Raw genomic sequence first — 26,473 nt, forward strand, 5'->3', positions numbered from 1 at the left:
TATTTCTGGTTTAAACCCACATAGAATTAGTTTTAGTACTTGTGCCTATTTCGTAAAACATTTATAAATCAGCGCATGTATTCTCAGCCCAAAAATATATATAAAAAGGGAGCAAATGAAACTCACAATACTGTATTTCGTAGCAATTATGTATATGACGGCACTGAACAAGTGCAGGGTTTGTCTCGGATTCACGAACCTATATTAAGTATATATATTTATATGTTGGTCAATATCTGTCTAACAATTTAGGTCAAGTCGTAGTGTATCACAATCCTAATGCTCGAGACCGACATGCAAAAGTCAACAAGAGTCAACTTGACCCAAAATGACTTTCAAAATCTATACATGTTTATTATATAACTTATATATAGTAGTTTTATATATTTAAATATATTTATCAGATCTTATTATACTAAATAATACAAGTCATTTATTAATAAATAAAAATTTATATTAAAATTCATATATGATAAAAATATACTTTTATATATCTCAAGTAATAAAATTTATAAAATTCACTTAATATCATAAAAATATAGTGGTATGTATTATTAATGTAATTACATTACATGTGGTAAAAATATCTTTGTACGCATATTTATTTGATAAAATAATATTGATAATAATAATAATGATAAAAATAATAAAATGATAGTTTCAATAAAAATATTAATTTTTAGTAATAAAGATAATTTTAGTAATAACATCAACTGATAACAGTTATAATAATCGTTTTAATAATAATATTAAAATTAATGATAATTCAGTTGACCATATCTTTTAATCCGTTCATCGAAACCACACGATTTCTAAATGAAAAGTTATTAATTTTTTTCTTCAGCTTTTCAACGACATGTATATCATATAACTTATCTCAGTAGCATATGTATCAAATTCGTGATTTATCATAAACTATTTAACGACGAAACTAAGCATACAAACATGCATAATCATATATACTCGAGCACTAGTCAGGGATACACTATTAATATATAAAAGATAAGATATGAATGCTCACGTATCAATATTGTGATTCAATATTGCAGGAAAGTACGTAGACGCAACGAAAATGATAAACGTTAGGTTGACCTCACGAGCAATACCCTCGATCAATACCCATAACCTTCATAGCTATAACCCATTATTTCCTTAGCTATATCCCATTTGAAAACTTATTTTGAAATCGTCTGAATATAACTCCGTCGTAGTATTTTATGTATACTAATAATATCTAGAAATAGTACTAAGTAAATATATATATATGTAATTCGATTGAGAGAGTTTAGAGAAATATATTTTCAAGTTTCTATGAAATAATGAAACCTATTGAATTCTATTTATAATAGATTTTTGAATTATTAAAGTGAATTATTAAAGTAAGAATTATTAAAGTGAATTATTAAAGTATGAATTATTAAAGTATGAATTATTAAAGTGAATTATTAAAGTATGAATTATTAAAGTATGAATTATTAAAGTTAGAGTAAAGTAAAAGTAAAGTAAAGGTAAAGTTATAGTATAGTAAAAGTATAAAACTATGTACGTATAATACGCGTATAAAAATATATAATATTAATTTAAATCGTTATATATATTTAATAAAATAAAATATAAATATCGTTATCTTTATCATACTGGTTAAGTAATGAGTTGTCAAAAAGAATAGATTTCTTAAATCACAGTGGACCTCATAACATAGGCCCGTAATCATATCATAATGTATCTGATAATTCAATCATTTGATATTATCTCTTAATTCTGTCGATAAATATATCGAAACAAGTATGTTCATGTAAAGTATCATATATCTAATACTTTGTTAATGTTTTCAGTTAATATTATATATTATATATACATATCTATATACACATAATTGTTCGTGAATCGTCGAATACGGTCAAAGGGTAATTGATTACATGAATGTAGTTCCAAACTTTTTAAGATTCAACATTACAAATTCTGCTTATCGTGTCGGAAACATATAAAGGTTAAGTTTAAATTTGGTCGGAAATTTCCGGGTCGTCACAGTACTTAACAAAGAACCAGATGTCGATTCCCCCGAGTTTCTCCTACGAGTATCTTCACCAAGAATCAAATCCCTTATTCCTTCAAACGCTAGTTTAGTAGTTCCCGTAGAGCTACTAACTGCGGTAACCGTACCCGACCAACTTTCCAGTAATGATGAAAGCAAGATTAGTGCTTTTAGTTCATCATCAAACTTAATCTCTACCGATTTAAGCCTTAAAACGATATTATTAAATTCATTGATATGATCTGTTACACTCGTACCTTCCTTCATCTTCGTATTGAACAATTGTCGCATGAGAAAGACCTTATTAGAAGCGGTAGGTTTCTCATACATGTTAGAGAGTGCTTTCAAGTAAGCAAACGTCGTCTTCTCATTCACAACGTTGTATGCAACGTTCTTAACAAGTGAAAGACGAATAGCGCCCAAAGCTTGACGATCCAAAAGCGTCCAATCGGCATCGTTCATGCTTTCAGGATTGGTCTCTAACAAGGGTTGGTGTAGCTTCTTTTGATGCAAGTAATCTTCAATTTGCATCTTCCAAAAGTCAAAGTCTCTCCCATCGAATCGGTCGATTCTAAACTTCCCATCTTTCGCCATCGTACCCAAAGTCGAAACCTTGAGCTCTGATACCAGTTGTAAGGATATTAGGACCCAAAACAACGCAAGTGATTCAACAAGATCACTCACCGATAGTAATTCTACAAGATTACTAACCCACTTAATGAACGAAAGATTATAAATGCAAGAAATGTAAATCGACACAAGAGATAACGTGGTTATATGCAATTGTTGTGATTGCTTTAGTCCACGGACCAACTAGAGAATGTATTTACTGAATATTTGTGGTGTGTTTACAATGAGTTACAAGAGGGTCTATTTATAGAATGGTTTAAAGAGTAAGCTAAAAACAATTCCTTGAAGCTTCATGTGAGTTTCCTGACAGCTTCATGGAAGCTACATGTGAGTTTCCTGACAGCTTCGTGGAAGCTACATGTGAATTTCCTCACAACTTCGTGGAAGCTACATGTGAGTTTCCTAACAACTTCGTGGAAGCTACATGTGAGTTTCCTAACAACTTCGTGGAAGCTTCGTGTGAGTTTCCTGCAATCTTCCCTCTAATTTTTTAAAGTTCTCCATATCTCCAACAGCCATAACTTTGAACCTTCATTCGCCAAGCCCCCAGATTTCAAGCCTCGAAATCGATTTTCCAAGTTTTGATGAGGCGAAATATTTAACTTCCACAATCAATGTACCCTACTCCACAGTTCTTTTGCAAACGGACAGTGAAGTAAAATGTGTTCGGTAGTTTCGATATCCCCGTCACAAACCTGGCATCTCAGAGAATCGAGATCAATTTCCCGTTTATCTAACTCAACACGAACTGGTATCCTGTTTAAACAAGCACGCCAAATGAATATACCAAATTTTTGTATTAATTGATTAGCTGTATCTATATAATATGGATATACGATACAATCTTAGGTTAACATTTTTATTAATTTAAGGATTTAGAAGATATGATGAAGAAATTGAAGGAGATTGAATAGGAAGCAGGCGCGCTTCTGAAATGCAGGGAAAAGTTGAGAAGGATACGGGTTCAGTTCAAGGTATTAGCTCTACTTTTTGATATTTATGATAATCTATTCAACTATTTGAAATTTTTTATTTGCATAACGACATATGCTTCCCTTGTCTAATTTAAATAAATGGATGTCCTAAATGTTGGACGGGTTGGAGCAATTGCTTGGATGGTTACATACGAAGGTATAATGTTCAAGTCGTCCTTGATAGATTTGATTTGTTCTTCACCCGTTTGAGGTGAAAAATCTTGTTTGTACAAGTAATTAATCAACATAACAAAGTAAAATATTTTGATTATCTGCAATGATCTAATAATCTAAAGCAAGATTTCAAAATCTAAAATAAATTTATCTATGTTTCATACTTTCATCATATAGTAGACTAACAGACACACAAGATTGTATAACGTCGTAAGATCAATTCAATATGATTACAAGTTCCGGCTTATATTTGATACCGGTGAAGTGCATATAAGGGTAGTCCATTGTCCATGTGAAGGGTGAACATGGTTCTGTATGTTGCTTCTTTACTTTCATCCACCAGTTTAAACTTGAAATAGTAAACAAGAAAAGAAGCCATTATCTTCATCTGTCTGTATGCAAATTCTTTCCCTAAGCATATTCTTGGTCCTCCCTACCGAAATGCATTTGAATTTATTTATGGTTTTGAATTAAAATGCGAATACTTATCGAATTCACAAGAGTACAAAATTTATGTGTTACTTACCTGAAATGCCGTAAACTTGAACGGACTTTCAGGCTAGAAAACACCATCATGGAGCCACCTTTCAGGCCGAAATTCCTGTGCGTCTTCACCCCAAATGTATGTCATTCTTCCCATTGGGTATGGCATATAGCTTATACCATCTCCTTTCTTGATCTTGCACCCATCTGGTAGAATATCATCTTTCTCTAAACACTTCCCATCCTGAACAAACAAACTTACAAGAATTAGAGTTAGGAAATGCACCCATTTTATCTAGTTATGGTTAAGGTTATAAGGTTATAATGTTTTCTTCATTCTTCTGTTATTTGCGATGCGAGTAATTCAACCTCATACTCTAATGTACGCAGCTCAGCACGATTACTCCCTGGATGTTTCCAACTAGGGATGAGCGTGGTACCGTACCGGTACCGAACCGGTTGGTACCGCATTATTTTATACTCCTAAAGTAAGTACCGAATACCGTACCGGGTATTCGGATACTAATGCTCATCCCTATATTCCAACTCTTCTCTGGCCACCACAAGATTCGAACCTCCGACTCTTGCAAGGAGATCAAGGCCCAAACTCAAACTACTGGGCTATCTTGTGATGGTTCCAGTTTACTTAATTATGAATCTGGTAAATTTGTTTCTGTTATCTCAAACGTATCAAACAAAAAAAACAAAATGAATGGGTCTTGACTGTAGTGACCCGAACTTTTCCATGTTTATATATATTAATTGAGATTGATGTTTACATGATTAAATGTTTCCAACATGTTAAGCAATCAAACTTGTTAAGACTTGATTAATTGAAATAGGTTTCATATAGACAATTGACCACCCAAGTTGACCGGTGATTCACGAACGTTAAAACTTGTAAAAAAACTATATGATGACATATATATGGTTATATATATAGTTAACATGATATTATGATAAGTAAACATATCATTAATTATATTAACAATGAACTACATATGTAAAAACAAGACTACTAACTTAATGATTTTGAAACGAGACATATATGTAACGTTTATCGTTGTAACGACATTTAATGTATATATATCATATTAAGAGATATTCGTACATCATAATATCATGATAATATAATAATTTAAAATCTCTTTTGATATTATAAACATTGGGTTAACAACATTTAACAAGATCGTTAACCTAAAGGTTTCAAAACAACACTTACATGTAACGACTAACGATGACTTAACGACTCAGTTAAAATGTATATACATGTAGTGTTTTAATATGTATTTATACACTTTTGAAAGACTTCAATACACTTATCAAAATACTTCTACTTAACAAAAATGCTTACAATTACATTCTCGTTCAGTTTCATCAACAATTCTACTCGTATGCACCCGTATTCGTACTCGTACAATACACAGCTTTTAGATGTATGTACTATTGGTATATACACTCCAATGATCAGCTCTTAGCAGCCCATGTGAGTCACCTAACACATGTGGGAACCATCATTTGGCAACTAGCATGAAATATCTCATAAGATTACAAAAATATGAGTAATCATTCATGACTTATTTACATGAAAACAAAATTACATATCCTTTATATCTAATCCATACACCAACGACCAAAAACACCTACAAACACTTTCATTCTTCAATTTTCTTCATCTAATTGAACTCTCTCAAGTTCTATCTTCAAGTTCTAAGTGTTCTTCATAAATTCCAAAAGTTCTAGTTTCATAAAATCAAGAATACTTTCAAGTTTGCTAGCTCACTTCAAATCTTGTAAGGTGATCATCCAACCTCAAGAAATCTTTGTTTCTTACAGTAGGTTATCATTCTAATACAAGGTAATAATCATATTCAAACTTTGGTTCAATTTCTATAACTATAACAATCTTATTTCAAGTGATGATCTTACTTGAACTTGTTTTCGTGTCATGATTTTGCTTCAAGAACTTTGAGCCATCCAAGGATCCATTGAAGCTAGATCCATTTTTCTCTTTTCCAGTAGGTTCATCCAAGGAACTTAAGGTAGTAATGATGTTCATAACATCATTCGATTCATACATATAAAGCTATCTTATTCGAAGGTTTAAACTTGTAATCACTAGAACATAGTTTAGTTAATTCTAAACTTGTTCGCAAACAAAAGTTAATCCTTCTAACTTGACTTTTAAAATCAACTAAACACATGTTCTATATCTATATGATATGCTAACTTAATGATTTAAAACCTGGAAACACGAAAAACACCGTAAAACCGGATTTACGCCGTCGTAGTAACACCGCGGGCTGTTTTGGGTTAGTTAATTAAAAACTATGATAAACTTTGATTTAAAAGTTGTTATTCTGAGAAAATGATTTTTATTATGAACATGAAACTATATCCAAAAATTATGGTTAAACTCAAAGTGGAAGTATGTTTTCTAAAATGGTCATCTAGACGTCGTTCTTTCGACTGAAATGACTACCTTTACAAAAACGACTTGTAACTTATTTTTACGACTATAAACCTATACTTTTTCTGTTTAGATTCATAAAATAGAGTTCAATATGAAACCATAGCAATTTGATTCACTCAAAACGGATTTAAAATGAAGAAGTTATGGGTAAAACAAGATTGGATAATTTTTCTCATTTTAGCTACGTGAAAATTGGTAACAAATCTATTCCAACCATAACTTAATCAACTTGTATTATATATTATGTAATCTTGAGATACCATAGACACGTATACAATGTTTCGACCTATCATGTCGACACATCTATATATATTTCGGAACAACCATAGACACTCTATATGTGAATGTTGGAGTTAGCTATACAGGGTTGAGGTTGATTCCAAAATATATATAGTTTGAGTTGTGATCAATACTGAGATACGTATACACTGGGTCGTGGATTGATTCAAGATAATATTTATCGATTTATTTCTGTACATCTAACTGTGGACAACTAGTTGTAGGTTACTAACGAGGACAGCTGACTTAATAAACTTAAAACATCAAAATATATTAAAAGTGTTGTAAATATATTTTGAACATACTTTGATATATATGTATATATTGTTATAGGTTCGTGAATCAACCAGTGGCCAAGTCTTACTTCCCGACGAAGTAAAAATCTGTGAAAGTGAGTTATAGTCCCACTTTTAAAATCTAATATTTTTGGGATGAGAATACATGCAGGTTTTATAAATGATTTACAAAATAGACACAAGTACGTGAAACTACATTCTATGGTTGAATTATCGAAATCGAATATGCCCCTTTTTATTAAGTCTGGTAATCTAAGAATTAGGGAACAGACACCCTAATTGACGCGAATCCTAAAGATAGATCTATTGGGCCTAACAAACCCCATCCAAAGTACCGGATGCTTTAGTACTTCAAAATTTATATCATATCCGAAGGGTGTCCCGGAATGATGGGGATATTCTTATATATGCATCTTGTTATTGTCGGTTACCAGGTGTTCACCATATGAATGATTTTTATCTCTATGTATGGGATGTGTATTGAAATATAAAATCTTGTGGTCTATTGTTACGATTTGATATATATAGGTTAAACCTATAACTCACCAACATTTTTGTTGACGTTTAAAGCATGTTTATTCTCAGGTGAATATTAAGAGCTTCCGCTGTTGCATACTAAAATAAGGACAAGATTTGGAGTCCATGTTTGTATGATATTGTGTAAAAACTGCATTCAAGAAACTGATTTCGATGTAACATATTTGTATTGTAAACCATTATGTAATGGTCATGTGTAAACAGGATATTTTAGATTATCATTATTTGATAATCTACGTAAAGCTTTTTAAACCTTTATTTATGAAATAAAGGTTATGGTTTGTTTTAAAAATGAATGCAGTCTTTGAAAAACGTCTCATATAGAGGTCAAAACCTCGCAACGAAATCAATTAATATGGAACGTTTTTAATCAATAAGAACGGGACATTTCAGTTGGTATCAGAGCGTTGGTCTTAGAGAACCAGAAAATTTGCATTAGTGTGTCTTATCGAGTTTGTTAGGATGCATTAGTGAGTCTGGACTTCGACCGTGTTTTCTTTAAAAATGATTGCTTAACATTTTTGTTGGAAACTATATATTTTTAACATATGAATATTATGTGATATATTAATCTCTTAACGTGTTTGATATTATGTGATAGATGTCTACCTCTAGAACAAGTCCCATTGACTCACCTAATAATAATGAAGAGTCAAATGTAAATTGGAATGATTTGTGGACTGATTCACAAGTTCCCGAAGAGGAACCGGAAGAAGAGTCGGAACCGGAAGAAGAATCGGAACCGGAAGAAGAATCGGAACCGGATGAAGAAATAGAACCGGTGGGGGAAATAATAAAATGGTTAAGTAAAAGAAAATCCTCAACCAACCGACCAAAGTTAATTATGGTCAATGGTGTTTCCGCCAAGGAAGCAAAATATTGGGAGGATTACCAATTCTCCGATGAATCGGATTCCGACGAGAATTCCGATGATGTTATAGAAATTACCCCAACTGAATTTAAAAAGGCAAAAGAAAATAATAAGGGAAAGGGCATAAAAATAGAGAAATCTAATTCCAACCCCGATGAACTTTATATGTATCGTCAACCCCCGAAGTCCTTAAGTTGTAACAATGACCCGGGAACCTCTAAACCACCAGGTTTTTCTAAACCAATGTGGACAACGACGGCTCGTATTAGGGAAACATCATATATCCCTAGAAACTTGGCAAAACGAACCAAAACCGAAGAAGAAGAAACGAGCGAGTCGGAATAAGATAGTTGTATTCGTGTGGTGTAATATATGTAATATAGTGTTCTTATGCTTTATGATATATGTAAAAATTGCTTGTATTAATAAGTATTTTTTTTTATGAATCTAACTCTTGTCTATTTTACAGTTTAAAAACACAAAATGGATAGACAACCCAATATTTTAAGAGACCTACCCGGAGACATGATTGATGAAATCTTGTCTAGAGTCGGCCAGAATTCTTCGGCACAACTATTTAAGGCGAGATCAGTTTGTAAGACATTCGAAGAACGTTCCAAGAATGTCTTAGTTTATAAGAGACTTTCGTTTGAAAGATGGGGGATATCACATTGGGAAACCCATAAGTTACGATGTGTTTACTTTGACGCATATATTGCGGGGAACCCAAATGCTATTTTACGCAACGGGTTAAGAAATTATTTTGACTCAATATATCCGAATATTGGACTTCGTGATTTAGAAAAAGCGGCTAACATGCAACATAAAGAAGCATGTTATGCTTACGGATTAGTAATGTTCGCTTCTCACCAAAGTGAGAACAAGAACATCGGGCTACAACTATTAAACAAAACGTTTCCACAAGTGACGGAGTCGGTAATTGGGGTAAGAAATGAGGTTTTTAGATTATTACGGGACTGTTGGACATTACGTAACCCTCGTCCCTTTGATGACGTTACAACACGCTGTCTTATCAACGGCCATAACGGTTATGTTGCACAAGACCAAGGATGGGAAGTAGTCCTAGTAAAACCAGAATGCATGACTTGTTTCTGGACGTATGAATTACGTGTCTTTATTTCCTTTGCTGAACGACTTGTGTACTAGCTAGAATTGTCTTCACAACTATCTTGTATCAAAGTTATTGTGTGCTATATTTCATGCTTTATGTAAAATAAGAGGTATTGTAAGTTTGTAAAATATTGTATAAAAGTTTGAACGCGAAATATTATTATAATCAGTTTTTCATATAGAATTGTAGTAGTTGAATTGTATATTAGCTACTAAGTATGAACTTAACGGGTAGGTACTACCCGAATTTAAACTTATAAAACGCTAATATGAAGAAAAAGCTTTTATAAATGAGTTCATATTATGCTACGAAATACTATTAACTACTCTTAATATTCTGTATGATTAACTTGTTCCATTTAACTATTTTGAAGGAAATGGCACCGACTACTCGACACACCGTGAATATGAATGAAGAGGAATTCCGTACTTTTCTAGCTTCAAACATAGCCGCAGTACAGGCTGCGCAACATACCAACAATAACCTTGGATCTAGCAGTACAGGAAATCGTGTAGGATGCACCTACAAAGAATTCACTGCCTGCAAACCTTTAGAATTTGATGGAACCGAAGGACCGATCGGATTGAAACGGTGGACCGAGAAGGTTGAATCGGTGTTTGCCATAAGTAAGTGTACTGAAGAGGACAAAGTGAAGTACGCTACGCATACCTTCACAGGTTCTGCGTTAACATGGTGGAATACCTATCTAGAGCAAGTGGGACAAGATGATGCGTACGCACTACCGTGGTCAGCATTCAAGCACTTGATGAACGAGAAGTACCGTCCCAGAACCGAGGTCAATAAGCTCAAGACAGAACTTAGAGGGTTACGAACCCAAGGATTTGATATTACCACGTACGAAAGATGATTCACAGAATTGTGCCTATTGTGTCCGGGAGCATTCGAAGATGAGGAAGAGAAGATCGACGCGTTTGTGAAAGGATTACCGGAAAGAATCCAAGAAGATATAAGTTCACACGAGCCCGCCTCCATACAACAGGCATGTAGAATGGCTCACAAACTAGTGAACCAGATTGAAGAAAGAATTAAAAAACAGACTGCTGAAGAGGCCAATGTGAAGCAAGTCAAAAGAAAGTGGGAGGAAAACGGTGATAAGAATCACCAATACAACAACAACAGCAATTACAACAATAATCGCAACAATTATCCCAACAATCGCAACATCAATCGCAACTACAACAAACGGCCCAACAACAACAACAACAACAACAACAGCAACTACAACAATCATCCCAACAACAATAATAACCGCAACAACAACAACAATCAGAAGCAGCTATGCCAAAGGTGTGAAAAGAATCACTCGGGGTTCTGCACCAAATTTTGCAACAAGTGTAAAAGAAATGGTCATAGCGCGGCGAAGTGTGAGGTCTACGGACCAGGGGTTAATAGAACGAAAGGAACAAATGGTGTCGGAACGAGTAATGGCGGAGCAAGTAGTGTCGGAGCAAGTTATGCCAATGTAGTTTGTTATAAATGTGGAAAACCAGGCCACATTATTAGAAATTGCCCGAACCAGGAGAACACGAATGGACAAGGCCGTGGAAGAGTTTTCAATATTAATGCGGTAGAGGCACAGGAAGACCCGGAGCTTGTTACGGGTACGTTTCTTATTGACAATAAATCTGCTTACGTTTTATTTGATTCGGGTGCGGATAGAAGCTATATGAGTAGAGATTTTTGTGCTAAATTAAGTTGTCCATTGACGCCTTTGGATAGTAAATTTTTACTCGAATTAGCAAATGGTAAATTAATTTCAGCAGATAATATATGTCGGAATCGAGAAATTAAACTGGTTAGCGAAACATTTAAGATTGATTTGATACCAGTAGAGTTAGGGAGTTTTGATGTGATAATCGGTATGGACTGGTTGAAAGAAGTGAAAGCGGAGATCGTTTGTTACAAAAATGCAATTCGCATTATACGAGAAAAAGGAAAACCCTTAATGGTGTACGGAGAAAAGGGCAACACGAAGCTACATCTTATTAGTAATTTGAAGGCACAAAAACTAATAAGAAAAGGTTGCTATGCTATTCTAGCACACGTCGAGAAAGTACAAACTGAAGAAAAGAGCATCAATGATGTTCCCATTGCAAAAGAATTTCCCGATGTATTTCCGAAAGAATTACCGGGATTACCCCCACATCGATCCGTTGAATTTCAAATAGATCTTGTACCAGGAGCTGCACCAATAGCTCGTGCTCCTTACAGACTCGCACCCAGCGAGATGAAAGAACTGCAAAGCCAATTACAAGAACTTTTAGAGCGTGGTTTCATTCGACCAAGCACATCACCGTGGGGAGCTCCTGTTTTGTTTGTCAAGAAGAAAGATGGTACATTCAGGTTGTGTATCGACTACCGAGAGTTGAACAAACTTACCATCAAGAACCGCTACCCACTACCGAGAATCGACGACTTATTTGATCAACTACAAGGCTCGTCTGTTTATTCAAAGATTGACTTACGTTCCGGGTATCATCAAATGCGGGTGAAAGAAGATGATATTCCAAAGACTGCTTTCAGAACACGTTACGGTCATTACGAGTTTATGGTCATGCCGTTTGGTTTAACTAATGCACCAGCTGTGTTCATGGACCTTATGAACCGAGTGTGTGGACCATACCTTGACAAGTTTGTCATTGTTTTCATTGATGACATACTTATTTACTCAAAGAATGACCAAGAACACGGTGAACATTTGAGAAAGGTGTTAGAAGTATTGAGGAAGGAAGAATTGTACGCTAAGTTTTCAAAGTGTGCATTTTGGTTGGAAGAAGTTCAATTCCTCGGTCACATAGTGAACAAAGAAGGTATTAAGGTGGATCCGGCAAAGATAGAAACTGTTGAAAAGTGGGAAACCCCGAAAACTCCGAAACACATACGCCAGTTTTTAGGACTAGCTGGTTACTACAGAAGGTTCATCCAAGACTTTTCCAGAATAGCAAAACCCTTGACTGCAATAACGCATAAAGGGAAGAAATTTGAATGGAATGATGAACAAGAGAAAGCATTTCAGTTATTGAAGAAAAAGCTAACTACGGCACCTATATTGTCATTGCCTGAAGGGAATGATGATTTTGTGATTTATTGTGACACATCAAAGCAAGGTCTCGGTTGTGTATTAATGCAACGAACGAAGGTGATTGCTTATGCGTCTAGACAATTGAAGATTCACGAACAAAATTATACGACGCATGATTTGGAATTAGGCGCGGTTGTTTTTGCATTAAAGACTTGGAGGCACTACTTATATGGGGTCAAAAGTATTATATATACCGACCACAAAAGTCTTCAACACATATTTAATCAGAAACAACTGAATATGAGGCAGCGTAGGTGGATTGAATTATTGAATGATTACGATTTTGAGATTCGTTACCACCCGGGGAAGGCAAATGTGGTAGCCGATGCCTTGAGCAGGAAGGATAGAGAACCCATTCGAGTAAAATCTATGAATATAATGATTCATAATAACATTACTACTCAAATAAAGGAGGCGCAACAAGGAGTTTTAAAAGAGGGAAATTTAAAGGATGAAATACCCAAAGGATCGGAGAAGCATCTTAATATTCGGGAAGACGGAACCCGGTATAGGGTTGAAAGGATTTGGGTACCAAAATTTGGAGATATGAGAGAAATGGTACTTAGAGAAGCTCATAAAACCAGATACTCAATACATCCTGGAACGGGGAAGATGTACAAGGATCTCAAGAAACATTTTTGGTGGCCGGGTATGAAAGCCGATGTTGCTAAATATGTAGGAGAATGTTTGACGTGTTCTAAGGTCAAAGCTGAGCATCAGAAACCATCAGGTCTACTTCAACAACCCGAAATCCCGGAATGGAAATGGGAAAACATTACCATGGATTTCATCACTAAATTGCCAAGGACTGCAAGTGGTTTTGATACTATTTGGGTAATAGTTGATCGTCTCACCAAATCAGCACACTTCCTACCAATAAGAGAAGATGACAAGATGGAGAAGTTAGCACGACTGTATTTGAAGGAAGTCGTCTCCAGACATGGAATACCAATCTCTATTATCTCTGATAGGGATGGCAGATTTATTTCAAGATTCTGGCAGACATTACAGCAAGCATTAGGAACTCGTCTAGACATGAGTACTGCCTATCATCCACAAACTGATGGGCAGAGCGAAAGGACGATACAAACGCTTGAAGACATGCTACGAGCATGTGTTATTGATTTCGGAAACAGTTGGGATCGACATCTACCGTTAGCAGAATTTTCCTACAACAACAGCTACCATTCAAGCATTGAGATGGCGCCGTTTGAAGCACTTTATGGTAGAAAGTGCAGGTCTCCAATTTGTTGGAGTGAAGTGGGGGATAGACAGATTACGGGTCCGGAGATTATACAAGAAACTACCGAGAAGATCATCCAAATTCAACAACGGTTGAAAACCGCCCAAAGTCGACAAAAGAGCTACGCTGACATTAAAAGAAAAGATATAGAATTTGAAATTGGAGAGATGGTCATGCTTAAAGTTGCACCTTGGAAAGGCGTTGTTCGATTTGGTAAACGAGGGAAATTAAATCCAAGGTATATTGGACCATTCAAGATTATTGATCGTGTCGGACCAGTAGCTTACCGACTAGAGTTACCTCAACAACTCGCGGCTGTACATAACACTTTCCACGTCTCGAATTTGAAGAAATGTTTTGCTAAAGAAGATCTCACTATTCTGTTAGATGAAATCCAAATCAACGAAAAACTCCAATTCATCGAAGAACCCGTCGAAATAATGGATCGTGAGGTTAAAAGACTTAAGCAAAACAAGATACCAATTGTTAAGGTTCGATGGAATGCTCGTAGAGGACCCGAGTTCACCTGGGAGCGTGAAGATCAGATGAAGAAGAAATACCCGCATCTATTTCCAGAAGATTCGTCAACACCTTCAACAGCTTAAAATTTCGGGACGAAATTTATTTAACGGGTAGGTACTGTAGTGACCCGAACTTTTCCATGTTTATATATATTAATTGAGATTGATGTTTACATGATTAAATGTTTCCAACATGTTAAGCAATCAAACTTGTTAAGACTTGATTAATTGAAATAGGTTTCATATAGACAATTGACCACCCAAGTTGACCGGTGATTCACGAACGTTAAAACTTGTAAAAAAACTATATGATGACATATATATGGTTATATATATAGTTAACATGATATTATGATAAGTAAACATATCATTAATTATATTAACAATGAACTACATATGTAAAAACAAGACTACTAACTTAATGATTTTGAAACGAGACATATATGTAACGTTTATCGTTGTAACGACATTTAATGTATATATATCATATTAAGAGATATTCGTACATCATAATATCATGATAATATAATAATTTAAAATCTCTTTTGATATTATAAACATTGGGTTAACAACATTTAACAAGATCGTTAACCTAAAGGTTTCAAAACAACACTTACATGTAACGACTAACGATGACTTAACGACTCAGTTAAAATGTATATACATGTAGTGTTTTAATATGTATTTATACACTTTTGAAAGACTTCAATACACTTATCAAAATACTTCTACTTAACAAAAATGCTTACAATTACATTCTCGTTCAGTTTCATCAACAATTCTACTCGTATGCACCCGTATTCGTACTCGTACAATACACAGCTTTTAGATGTATGTACTATTGGTATATACACTCCAATGATCAGCTCTTAGCAGCCCATGTGAGTCACCTAACACATGTGGGAACCATCATTTGGCAACTAGCATGAAATATGTCATAAGATTACAAAAATATGAGTAATCATTCATGACTTATTTACATGAAAACAAAATTACATATCCTTTATATCTAATCCATACACCAACGACCAAAAACACCTACAAACACTTTCATTCTTCAATTTTCTTCATCTAATTGAACTCTCTCAAGTTCTATCTTCAAGTTCTAAGTGTTCTTCATAAATTCCAAAAGTTCTAGTTTCATAAAATCAAGAATACTTTCAAGTTTGCTAGCTCACTTCAAATCTTGTAAGGTGATCATCCAACCTCAAGAAATCTTTGTTTCTTACAGTAGGTTATCATTCTAATACAAGGTAATAATCATATTCAAACTTTGGTTCAATTTCTATAACTATAACAATCTTATTTCAAGTGATGATCTTACTTGAACTTGTTTTCGTGTCATGATTTTGCTTCAAGAACTTTGAGCCATCCAAGGATCCATTGAAGCTAGATCCATTTTTCTCTTTTCCAGTAGGTTCATCCAAGGAACTTAAGGTAGTAATGATGTTCATAACATCATTCGATTCATACATATAAAGCTATCTTATTCGAAGGTTTAAACTTGTAATCACTAGAACATAGTTTAGTTAATTCTAAACTTGTTCGCAAACAAAAGTTAATCCTTCTAACTTGACTTTTAAAATCAACTAAACACATGTTCTATATCTATATGATATGCTAACTTAATGATTTAAAACCTGGAAACACGAAAAACACCGTAAAACCGGATTTACGCCGTCGTAGTAACACCGCGGGCTGTTTTGGGTTAGTTAATTAAAAACTATGATAAACTTTGATTTAAAAGTTGTTATTCTGAGAAAATGATTTTTATTATGAACATGAAACTATATCCAAAAATTATGGTTAAACTCAAAGTGGAAGTATGTTTTCTAAAATGGTCATCTAGACGTCGTTCTTTCGACTGAAATGACTACCTTTACAAAAACGACTTGTAACTTATTTTTCCGACTATAAACCTATACTTTTTCTGTTTAGATTCATAAAATAGAGTTCAATATGAAACCATAGCAATTTGATTCACTCAAAACGGATTTAAAATGAAGAAGTTATGGGTAAAACAAGATTGGATAATTTTTCTCATTTTAGCTACGTGAAAATTGGTAACAAATCTATTCCAACCATAACTTAATCAACTTGTATTATATATTATGTAATCTTGAGATACCATAGACACGTATACAATGTTTCGACCTATCATGTCGACACATCTATATATATTTCGGAACAACCATAGACACTCTATATGTGAATGTTGGAGTTAGCTATACAGGGTTGAGGTTGATTCCAAAATATATATAGTTTGAGTTGTGATCAATACTGAAATACGTATACACTGGGTCGTGGATTGATTCAAGATAATATTTATCGATTTATTTCTGTACATCTAACTGTGGACAACTAGTTGTAGGTTACTAACGAGGACAGCTGACTTAATAAACTTAAAACATCAAAATATATTAAAAGTGTTGTAAATATATTTTGAACATACTTTGATATATATGTATATATTGTTATAGGTTCGTGAATCAACCAGTGGCCAAGTCTTACTTCCCGACGAAGTAAAAATCTGTGAAAGTGAGTTATAGTCCCACTTTTAAAATCTAATATTTTTGGGATGAGAATACATGCAGGTTTTATAAATGATTTACAAAATAGACACAAGTACGTGAAACTACATTCTATGGTTGAATTATCGAAATCGAATATGCCCCTTTTTATTAAGTCTGGTAATCTAAGAATTAGGGAACAGACACCCTAATTGACGCGAATCCTAAAGATAGATCTATTGGGCCTAACAAACCCCATCCAAAGTACCGGATGCTTTAGTACTTCGAAATTTATATCATATCCGAAGGGTGTCCCGGAATGATGGGGATATTCTTATATATGCATCTTGTTATTGTCGGTTACCAAGTGTTCACCATATGAATGATTTTTATCTCTATGTATGGGATGTGTATTGAAATATAAAATCTTGTGGTCTATTGTTACGATTTGATATATATAGGTTAAACCTATAACTCACCAACATTTTTGTTGACGTTTAAAGCATGTTTATTCTCAGGTGAATATTAAGAGCTTCCGCTGTTGCATACTAAAATAAGGACAAGATTTGGAGTCCATGTTTGTATGATATTGTGTAAAAACTGCATTCAAGAAACTGATTTCGATGTAACATATTTGTATTGTAAACCATTATGTAATGGTCATGTGTAAACAGGATATTTTAGATTATCATTATTTGATAATCTACGTAAAGCTTTTTAAACCTTTATTTATGAAATAAAGGTTATGGTTTGTTTTAAAAATGAATGCAGTCTTTGAAAAACGTCTCATATAGAGGTCAAAACCTCGCAACGAAATCAATTAATATGGAACGTTTTTAATCAATAAGAACGGGACATTTCATTGACCATTTTGATATATTACCCGACCCACTTATAGTGCCACCTTTTATGAATTAATTGACCCCTAATGCACAAGATTACCAAGGGAACATGAGGGTAAAGTCTAAGAGTCTCGGTTAAAGCTGCATGAAGGTAATGCATTTTCTCAAGGGCCGGTTCTGTTAACTTTAGAGAGAATGCATCGATAGAATGTATATCCTTAGCAGCTCCTGTGGCTTCTTTCACTTCAAGTGCAATTTTTTCTTGAATGAAAGTGTTCTTACAAAGCATATAAACGAACCAAGTGAGTGTGTTTGCTGTTATGTCCTTCCCTGCAATAATGAAACTAAGTACTATGTCTCTCTAGTATTGATCACTCAATTTTGCAGGATTTATCTCACTTTCAGTCAAGAATCTTGATAATATGTCCTCTTTATATCCCTGTTTTCATAAAAGGTAAAACCATAAAAAGATAACCTCTTTAAAGATCTTGATGATGAATATCAAGTAATTACAACTCCAAAGATGTAGCGTTTGGTACGGGTGGGTTTGACCTGAAACACTTTTTTGACCCAAGTTATTAAATCATTTATGAATAGCTAATATAAACTACGATTAAAAAAATTATCAAAATTTGGATAATTATATAATTTAATCAGAATACACTTGTATGTCTTTCGACCAATGCGAAATGGGTCATTACAAGTTAAAATATTTTACTTACCTGTTTGACCCATTAAAGATAAAGCATAACATAACTCTGATCCATATATCAGTTTTTTTTACAGCGATTGGGATCACCCGAGGGGGACTAAACCACCCGTTGCTATCATCCCCCGTTTCGACTATGCCGATGCAGCGATAATAACCCTGCCCCCATCGCTGCCCGGGAGGAAACCTTGAAACCGATCCAAGGGCACTGCCAAGTTTCTCACAACTTCATCCATATATCAGTTTAGTTAATTAAAGGATGATACTCACATCAAGTTTCTCATTTTTCATCATACACCTCTTGTGTTGTATCAATTCATACACGAAGCTTTCAATCACTTTTATGTTTTTCTTCAGAGAAGCTTCTACTTCGAAGTTGAAATACCTTTTAACTCGCCATAACACATCAACGTATCTTCGGAAGATAATAACATTTGAATCATCAAAAGCTATCATGAATCGATTGCTGACTTCACTTGAACCGGATAAAGTATCAAGATCAAAACCAAATCCGACCTTGAATATCGAATCTAAAGTGGATTTCATTAAAAGATCCTGCAAAATTAACAAAATTTGTGAGTTTATTGCATAAAAAGTTTAAAAGTTACAATCTTCATATGTTATTAAAAGATCCTATAAAATTACCCAAGAGGGCGAGTAATCCAACCCAATTCTCTAATGTACGCAGCCTAGCAGGATTAGTTTCAACTATTTTAACCCTTTCCTGACCACAGGATTCGAACCTGAGACCTCTCCGCCCCAACCACGGGCTATCTTATGATTGTGTTGCAATCTTATGAAGATTCCTCGTAGGCTTTATTCACTTAACACAGAGTGACAATTTTGACGTGTTTATATTTGGGTAGATTTGGGTTGTGTCTTAACCCAAACATATCAACTAAAAAAGGAATCGGTTCAGAAATATTATTACCTATATATTATACAAAGATTTTGTATATGTGCTTTAACTGATACCTGTTTTTGATGCAACACATAGGTAAACAGGGTAAGGTGCTACCTGGTTAGGATGAGTATTTTCACTTTGATTTAACTTATAATACCTGTAGATAAATAACTTCATTCTGAGCAGCTGCTTCTGAAATCTTGTTTACCAGCTTAGCAGTGTTTGATTGGAAAACGTTAGTACTAAAATCTCTAAGATTTTTAGTTGAAAACTCGTAACTTGCAAGCTTTCTTTGATGTGCCATATATCTCCATCAGCTGCAAATATCCCATTTCCAAAAAGATCTTTCATTATCCCTTTATGGTAATCTCCCTGTAAGTGAACATGTCAATCAAATACAATACTAATATATGTTATGTTATTACAAATTTATATATCTCAATTAAAAGGGTAACAAAAATCATAAAATACCTTGGTGTAGTTTGGAAAGTTGGATTTTAAAATATATTCAACATTAATCAGATCAGCAATATGTACTTCACTGTGAGTAGGCGTAGTAAAGAGGAAAGTGTGGTGTTTTCTAGCAATCAAAGTCATATAATAAAAAATATGGTCAAAGTGTATCAGCATTGAAGCGACCCGTCCTAATCCATAAGAACGAATACGATAACATATGATTCCATTGCGAGTTATTTGACCTCTATATGATACATTTTACAAACATTGCATTCGTTTCTTAAAAGACAAACTTTCATTACATCGAAAGTTGACGGCATGCATACCATTTCATAGTATATCCAACTATAATTGACTTAATAATAATCTTGATGAACTCAACGACTCGAATGCAACGTTTTTTGAAATATGTCATGAATGACTCCAAGTAATATCTCTAATATGAGCAAATGCACAGCGAAAGATTTCTTTCATACCTGAGAATAAACATGCTTTAAAGTGTCAACCAAAAGGTTGGTGAGTTCATTAGTTTAACATAAATAATCATTTCCATCATTTTAATAGACCACAAGATTTTCATTTTCATTTCTCATAAATATACGTCCCATGCATAGAGACAAAAATCATTCATATGGATTGAACACCTGGTAATCGACCTTAACAAGATGCATATAGAATATCCCCATCATTCCGGGACTCCCTTCGGACATGATAAATTCGAAGTACTAAAGCATCCGGTACTTTGGATGGGGCTCGTTGGGCCCGATAGATCTATCTTTAGGATTCGCATCAATTAGGGTGTCTGTTCCCTAATTCTTAGATTACCAGACTAAAAGGGGCATATTCGATTTCGATCATTCAACCATATAATGTAGTTTCAATTGCTTGTGTCTATTTCGTAAAACAGTTATAAAAGCAGCGCATGTATTCGCAGTTCCAAAAATATATATTGCAAAAGCATTTAAAAAGGTAGCAAATGAAACTCACCATACTGTATTTTGTAGTAAAAATACATATGACGACATTGAACAACGCAAGGTTGGCCTCGGATTCACGAACCTATACCAGTTATATATATTAAAACACATAATAACAAGTAACAAGTTTATATTAATATTATTAATATACTTCTTATATTCATAATTTGTATGTTATTTTGGTAAATAAATTAATAATTAATATTTATATAAAACAGATTCCTATTAAGGTACTTTAATTAGGATATAATTAATATATATTATTATATATAAATGCTTAAAATATATTAGAATTAATATTTATATATATGACTTAACTTAAAAATATGTTTATATACTATTTGTAACATAATTATAATAACATTTTATTAGAACATAATAGTACCTAATATTAATATAGATGTAAAAATATATATTTTTTTTTATAAATGTCTTTTAGTTTGTAAAGATTATAATAATTATGATAATAAAGTTAATAATAATACCAATACTTATTTTAATGATAATAATAATAATAATAATAATAATAATAATAATAATAATAATAATAATAATAATAATAATAATAATAATAATGGTAATAGTAGTACTACCTCAAAGGAGTAGCACTTAAAAATTATGCTCAAGTCCGGGTTTGAACCCGCGACATCACGCTAACTTGATAAATTCCAAGACCACTCCTCTAAGTCTGTTTTTCTGATTTATGATGTAACTTAAATTGATTTAAACCGAATCATTGGGCCAACATAACATTCGGCCCAACTGCACCATCATATACGGCCCAACACGAGACACAAGTATTCGGTCCAACAGGCCCAAGCTTTTTAACACAGCCCAGCTTCTTCTGATAATAATAATAAAAAATATGTGGTGGCCCGGGTTCGAACCCAAGACCTCCTGCTTCAAGAGTACACGCCCAACCATCTAACTGTTTGATGCTTTCTTGTAGAATTCCGATTGCTTAAATAATAGTAGCATATAGGAAACTGTTATCCTCTTCATTCTATAAACTTATCATCATTGTATTAACATCATCCTCATCATTCCTCTACTGTATCATCATCATAATTTGTATCATAATCATCATCAAATCTATGTTAGTTGTAAAGTAACACCATCACCATTTTCGTTTATAAAAATCATTACGCCTCATTATTACTCTATCATCCTTCATGTTCATTATTTAAAAAAAAAATTAAATAAATAAATAATAAAAAAAAACGTCACTTTTGTGACCCATTGTTGTCTGCCATGAAAAACCCCTTTGTCCCACATACACATATGAAATTCTTTGTATAATAATAATGTATATAACCAAGTTGGCAATCTATAAACTGTGGGCATTATTCACCACTGTTTCATTTTGTTTCCATCATCATCTTATTTATAGGGAAACAAATGTAATAGCTGCTAGAAATGCAGCGATAGAAAGAAAGGAAACAGGAATGAGTGACGGAGGAAAAAAAATAAATATGATGGTGGGAGTCTTGCGGTGGTGATGATGGTTGTTTGGTTCGGACAGAAGCAGTGCAACAAAAGTTGGTTTTCGGTGGTGTTGGTTTCGATTGAAATAGCAAGAAACAGAAAGTATATGCAGCGTAGCTGCTTGTGTAGCTTAAGGTGTTCTAATATGGCGGTGTTGTAGTGAAAGTTGTAGACGGTGGAGGTGAGTTGTAGTGGTGATATTCGAACAACTTAACAACGAAAAAAAAAAATAATTTTGGTTGTGAGAGAGAGGTGAGAGAGAAAGAGGTGGTCAACGGTTGTGATTGGTTGGTGGTGGTGGCGATGGGTTATGGTGATGGTTATATAGTAGACCGTAGGTGGTGGTGGGTTAACGGGTTTGAAGTGAGCACTGGCGAATCTAGAATAAAATTTAATTGGGGTCCCAAAATTTTTTTTCAAAGAAAATTATATTTGAAGGGTACTTTAGTGCTTGTTTACCTAAAAAAAACCATAAATTTTAAAAATATATGGAGTCCTATTGCTAAATTTTAGTGGTGTCCTGTACAATTTGAAGTATACATGCTAATATAAATTTCCAAGATAGTGGGGTCATAGGACCCACTCCGATGTATGTAGAGTCGCCATTGGAAGTGAGTATCGTGATTTAATGGGTGATTCACGATGGTTTACACCGAAAAGAAGGTGGCATAGGTGGTGGTGCAATGTGGCGGATAGTGATCATTGAGAAGGTGGTTGTTTAAAAAGAAGGATATGGGTTGTAAGTCTAGTAGGAACAAGCAGTTAGTAAAGATGGTTGTGCATAACAACAACCAACAGTAGAGTTTGGTTTGAAGCTTGATAAACAAAAATAGGAGCGATAATCATAGGTCTTGGAGAGTTTTGATGATGGTTGTTTACCGAGCCAAAAACAAGAAAAGAGAAAAGATTTGTAACGAGTTTAAGTTGTTGTTGGTTATGGTTTTTAGGGTGACAATCGAAAGCAAAAACAAGTGAGTTTATGGAGATGATGAAGTATTGTTTTTCATTTATGGTAACACTAAACAAAATAGGTAGTAGTGATAAGATAAAATAAATAATATAATAATATAATAATAAATAAATAATATAATATTTAATACTTTAACACATGTTAATTGACAATCAGTAATCCATTCATTCTCGTGACAATTCATTAAAGTATCCTACCGACAGTCTTATTAGGAATAGTATTTCGTGCTCCGTTGATGATTCAGTGGCGGATAAAAGTACTCATAAAAATTCCAAAAGTTTATATTAAGTATATTTATTTATTTTGGTCATTATGGTATAAAATTCGATCCTCAATTTGTTAAATAAAAATTACATTAACTGTCCCTCTCATTTATAAGTAAAATATAAAGAGTGTTAAAATTAAATAATTAGATCCTAAATATACTTTTAATAAGCCTATAACTTATATAACTTATTTTCGGATCACCTTTTATTTTAAAATTACATAAGTTCGAATTTAACTTTAATATCAATCGAAACATTAAACGAGTATTACAATCATTTAATATTTATTTTTAATATACATTATTTATATATAGAGATATATTTTAAATAATAATTATTATAATATCCTATTTTTATTTTATTAAATTTTTTTATAGCAACAACATATAATACTTCAAATTATATTTTGAATTTTATATATATATATATATATATATATATATATATATATATATATATATATATATATATATATATATATATATAGGGGCAGGATCAATGGGGAAGTAACCAATCGGGGGGAAGCAAAATTTTTTTTTTTTTTTTTTGTTTTTTGAAAAAACTTTGTTCACGAACATTATAGATTGGATGAAAATAAGAACATTTAGAAAAGACACATCGTGATAAATGTTATTATTTTGGCGGGAAAACGATCGACAAACATAACATTCAAGATAATATTGTTCGTGGAGAATGCTAACGTTTTTTTTCCATGTTTTGTGAAGTAAAATTTAGCCCGATTTAGAGTATAGGGTTTAGGGTTTAGGGTTTAGGGTTTGGTGTTTTGGGTTTATTCCATAAACCCAAAACACCAAACCCTAAACCCTAAACCCTAAACTCTAAACCCTAAACTCTAAACCGTTCGTTTTAAAAACTCAATCTAAATCCTAAATCTAAACCCTAAATCTAAACCCTAAACCCTAAATTTCTAAACCCTAATATCTAAACCCTATAAACCCTAATATCTAAACCCTAATATCTAAAACCTCAACATACGCTCGAAAAACACGATAATTGTTACTCCCTCCGTCCCATTACAAGTGTCCACTTACTTTTTGCACACAGTTTTAGAAAATCCCACTAACTTCATTCTCCACCAATCAGAAATCTTCTCTCTCCAGAATAATCTCTTCTCATTGGTTGAAACACAAAGTGGACACTTGATATGGGACATCTCAAAATAGAAATGTGGACACTTGTGATGGGACGGAGGTAGTATATATTACTTCTTTGAGCATTTTCCCGCCAAAATAATAACATTCATCACGAAGTGTCTTTTCTAAATGTTCTTATTTTCATCCAATCTATAATGTTCGTGAACAAAGTTTTTTCAAAAAATGAAAAAAAAAATTTGCTTCCCCCCGCTTCCCCCCGATTGGTTACTTCCCTCTTGATCCTACCACTATATATATATATATATATATATATATATATATATATATATATATATATATATATATATATACACACACACACACACACACATACACACATATCTATTTACAATTAATTGTTCGTGAATCGTCGAGAGCAGTCGAGGGTCAATTGAATATATGAACATCGTTTCAAACCTTTCTAGACTCAACATTATATACCTTGCTTATCGTATCGAAATCATATAAAGATTAAGTTTAAATTTGGTCGGAAATTTTTCGGGTCGTCACAAGCATGCTGAAAACTGAGCCTACAACCGGTGGCCGTTGATAAACTGATATAATAAATTCTTTAAAGTAAGGTACGAGAAAATATGACAAAAATGCAATCGCAAATAGAATTATGAGTCCAATAAGTGATAGCATGAAGGCAGTTGAAAAATAACTGCTTGTGGTGAGGAACAAGATGATGGAAATCAACAAGAGAGTTTTTTTCATGTTAAAAAGTAAGGTAAACATATGGTTAAAATGTAAAATAGTAATCACAGTTATATAGTAAATGGAAGGTTAATGTATATATGTATGGCCGGTCATATGCCCATGTAAAATGATAAGATAAATACAAATTAAACATCAACTTTGATGTAAACTTGGATTAAAAATTATAGATGGCAAACGTTAACATCATCGTACCATTGTTGGAAGCTTCGACGAGCCCAACACACCCACTATAGAGGACCTAGGTTATACTCACTCACTAGACCAACACTTTGACGTTGGTTAGCCTTTAATTTTATAAATCCTTAGTGCACAATAATATTTAGGCGACAGTGTCGACCATATATCATTTAGGCGGTATAACCGACCATGTATCACTTAGGCGGCAGAGCAGACCATATAATAAGAACAACAAAAGTGCACTAAGAACTTAAACACAAACTAAGGCTTGATCGGGAAACTTAACAAAAACACTTATATTAAATTACAATTACAATATTACTTACAAGCTTTCTCTTCTCTACTTTCGCTAACTCACACTCTTCTTCTCTTCTTCACAACTCACTTCTTATTTCACTCTTACTCACAACTCTCACAACTTACTTCACACACTACAAATGAAATCCTCACCCTTATTTATACTACTCCATGGAAGTTTCTAGAAACTAGATATTTTCATGGATATATATAAAGATCTAGATATTTTTATACATATAAATATCTAGATATTTC

General features: G+C 33.4%; 1 pseudogene; it reads right to left on the reverse strand.

Annotated features, from left to right (window-relative positions):
* Window positions 1–4,057: 4,057 nt before the first annotated feature.
* On the reverse strand, window positions 4,058–25,741 carry LOC139889953 (cytochrome P450 704C1-like; annotated as a pseudogene).
* Between the last annotated feature and the right edge of the window lie 732 nt (window positions 25,742–26,473).

Source organism: Rutidosis leptorrhynchoides, chromosome 2 (genome assembly GCF_046630445.1).
Source record: "Rutidosis leptorrhynchoides isolate AG116_Rl617_1_P2 chromosome 2, CSIRO_AGI_Rlap_v1, whole genome shotgun sequence".
In the NCBI taxonomy this organism is placed as follows: Eukaryota; Viridiplantae; Streptophyta; class Magnoliopsida; order Asterales; family Asteraceae; genus Rutidosis; species Rutidosis leptorrhynchoides.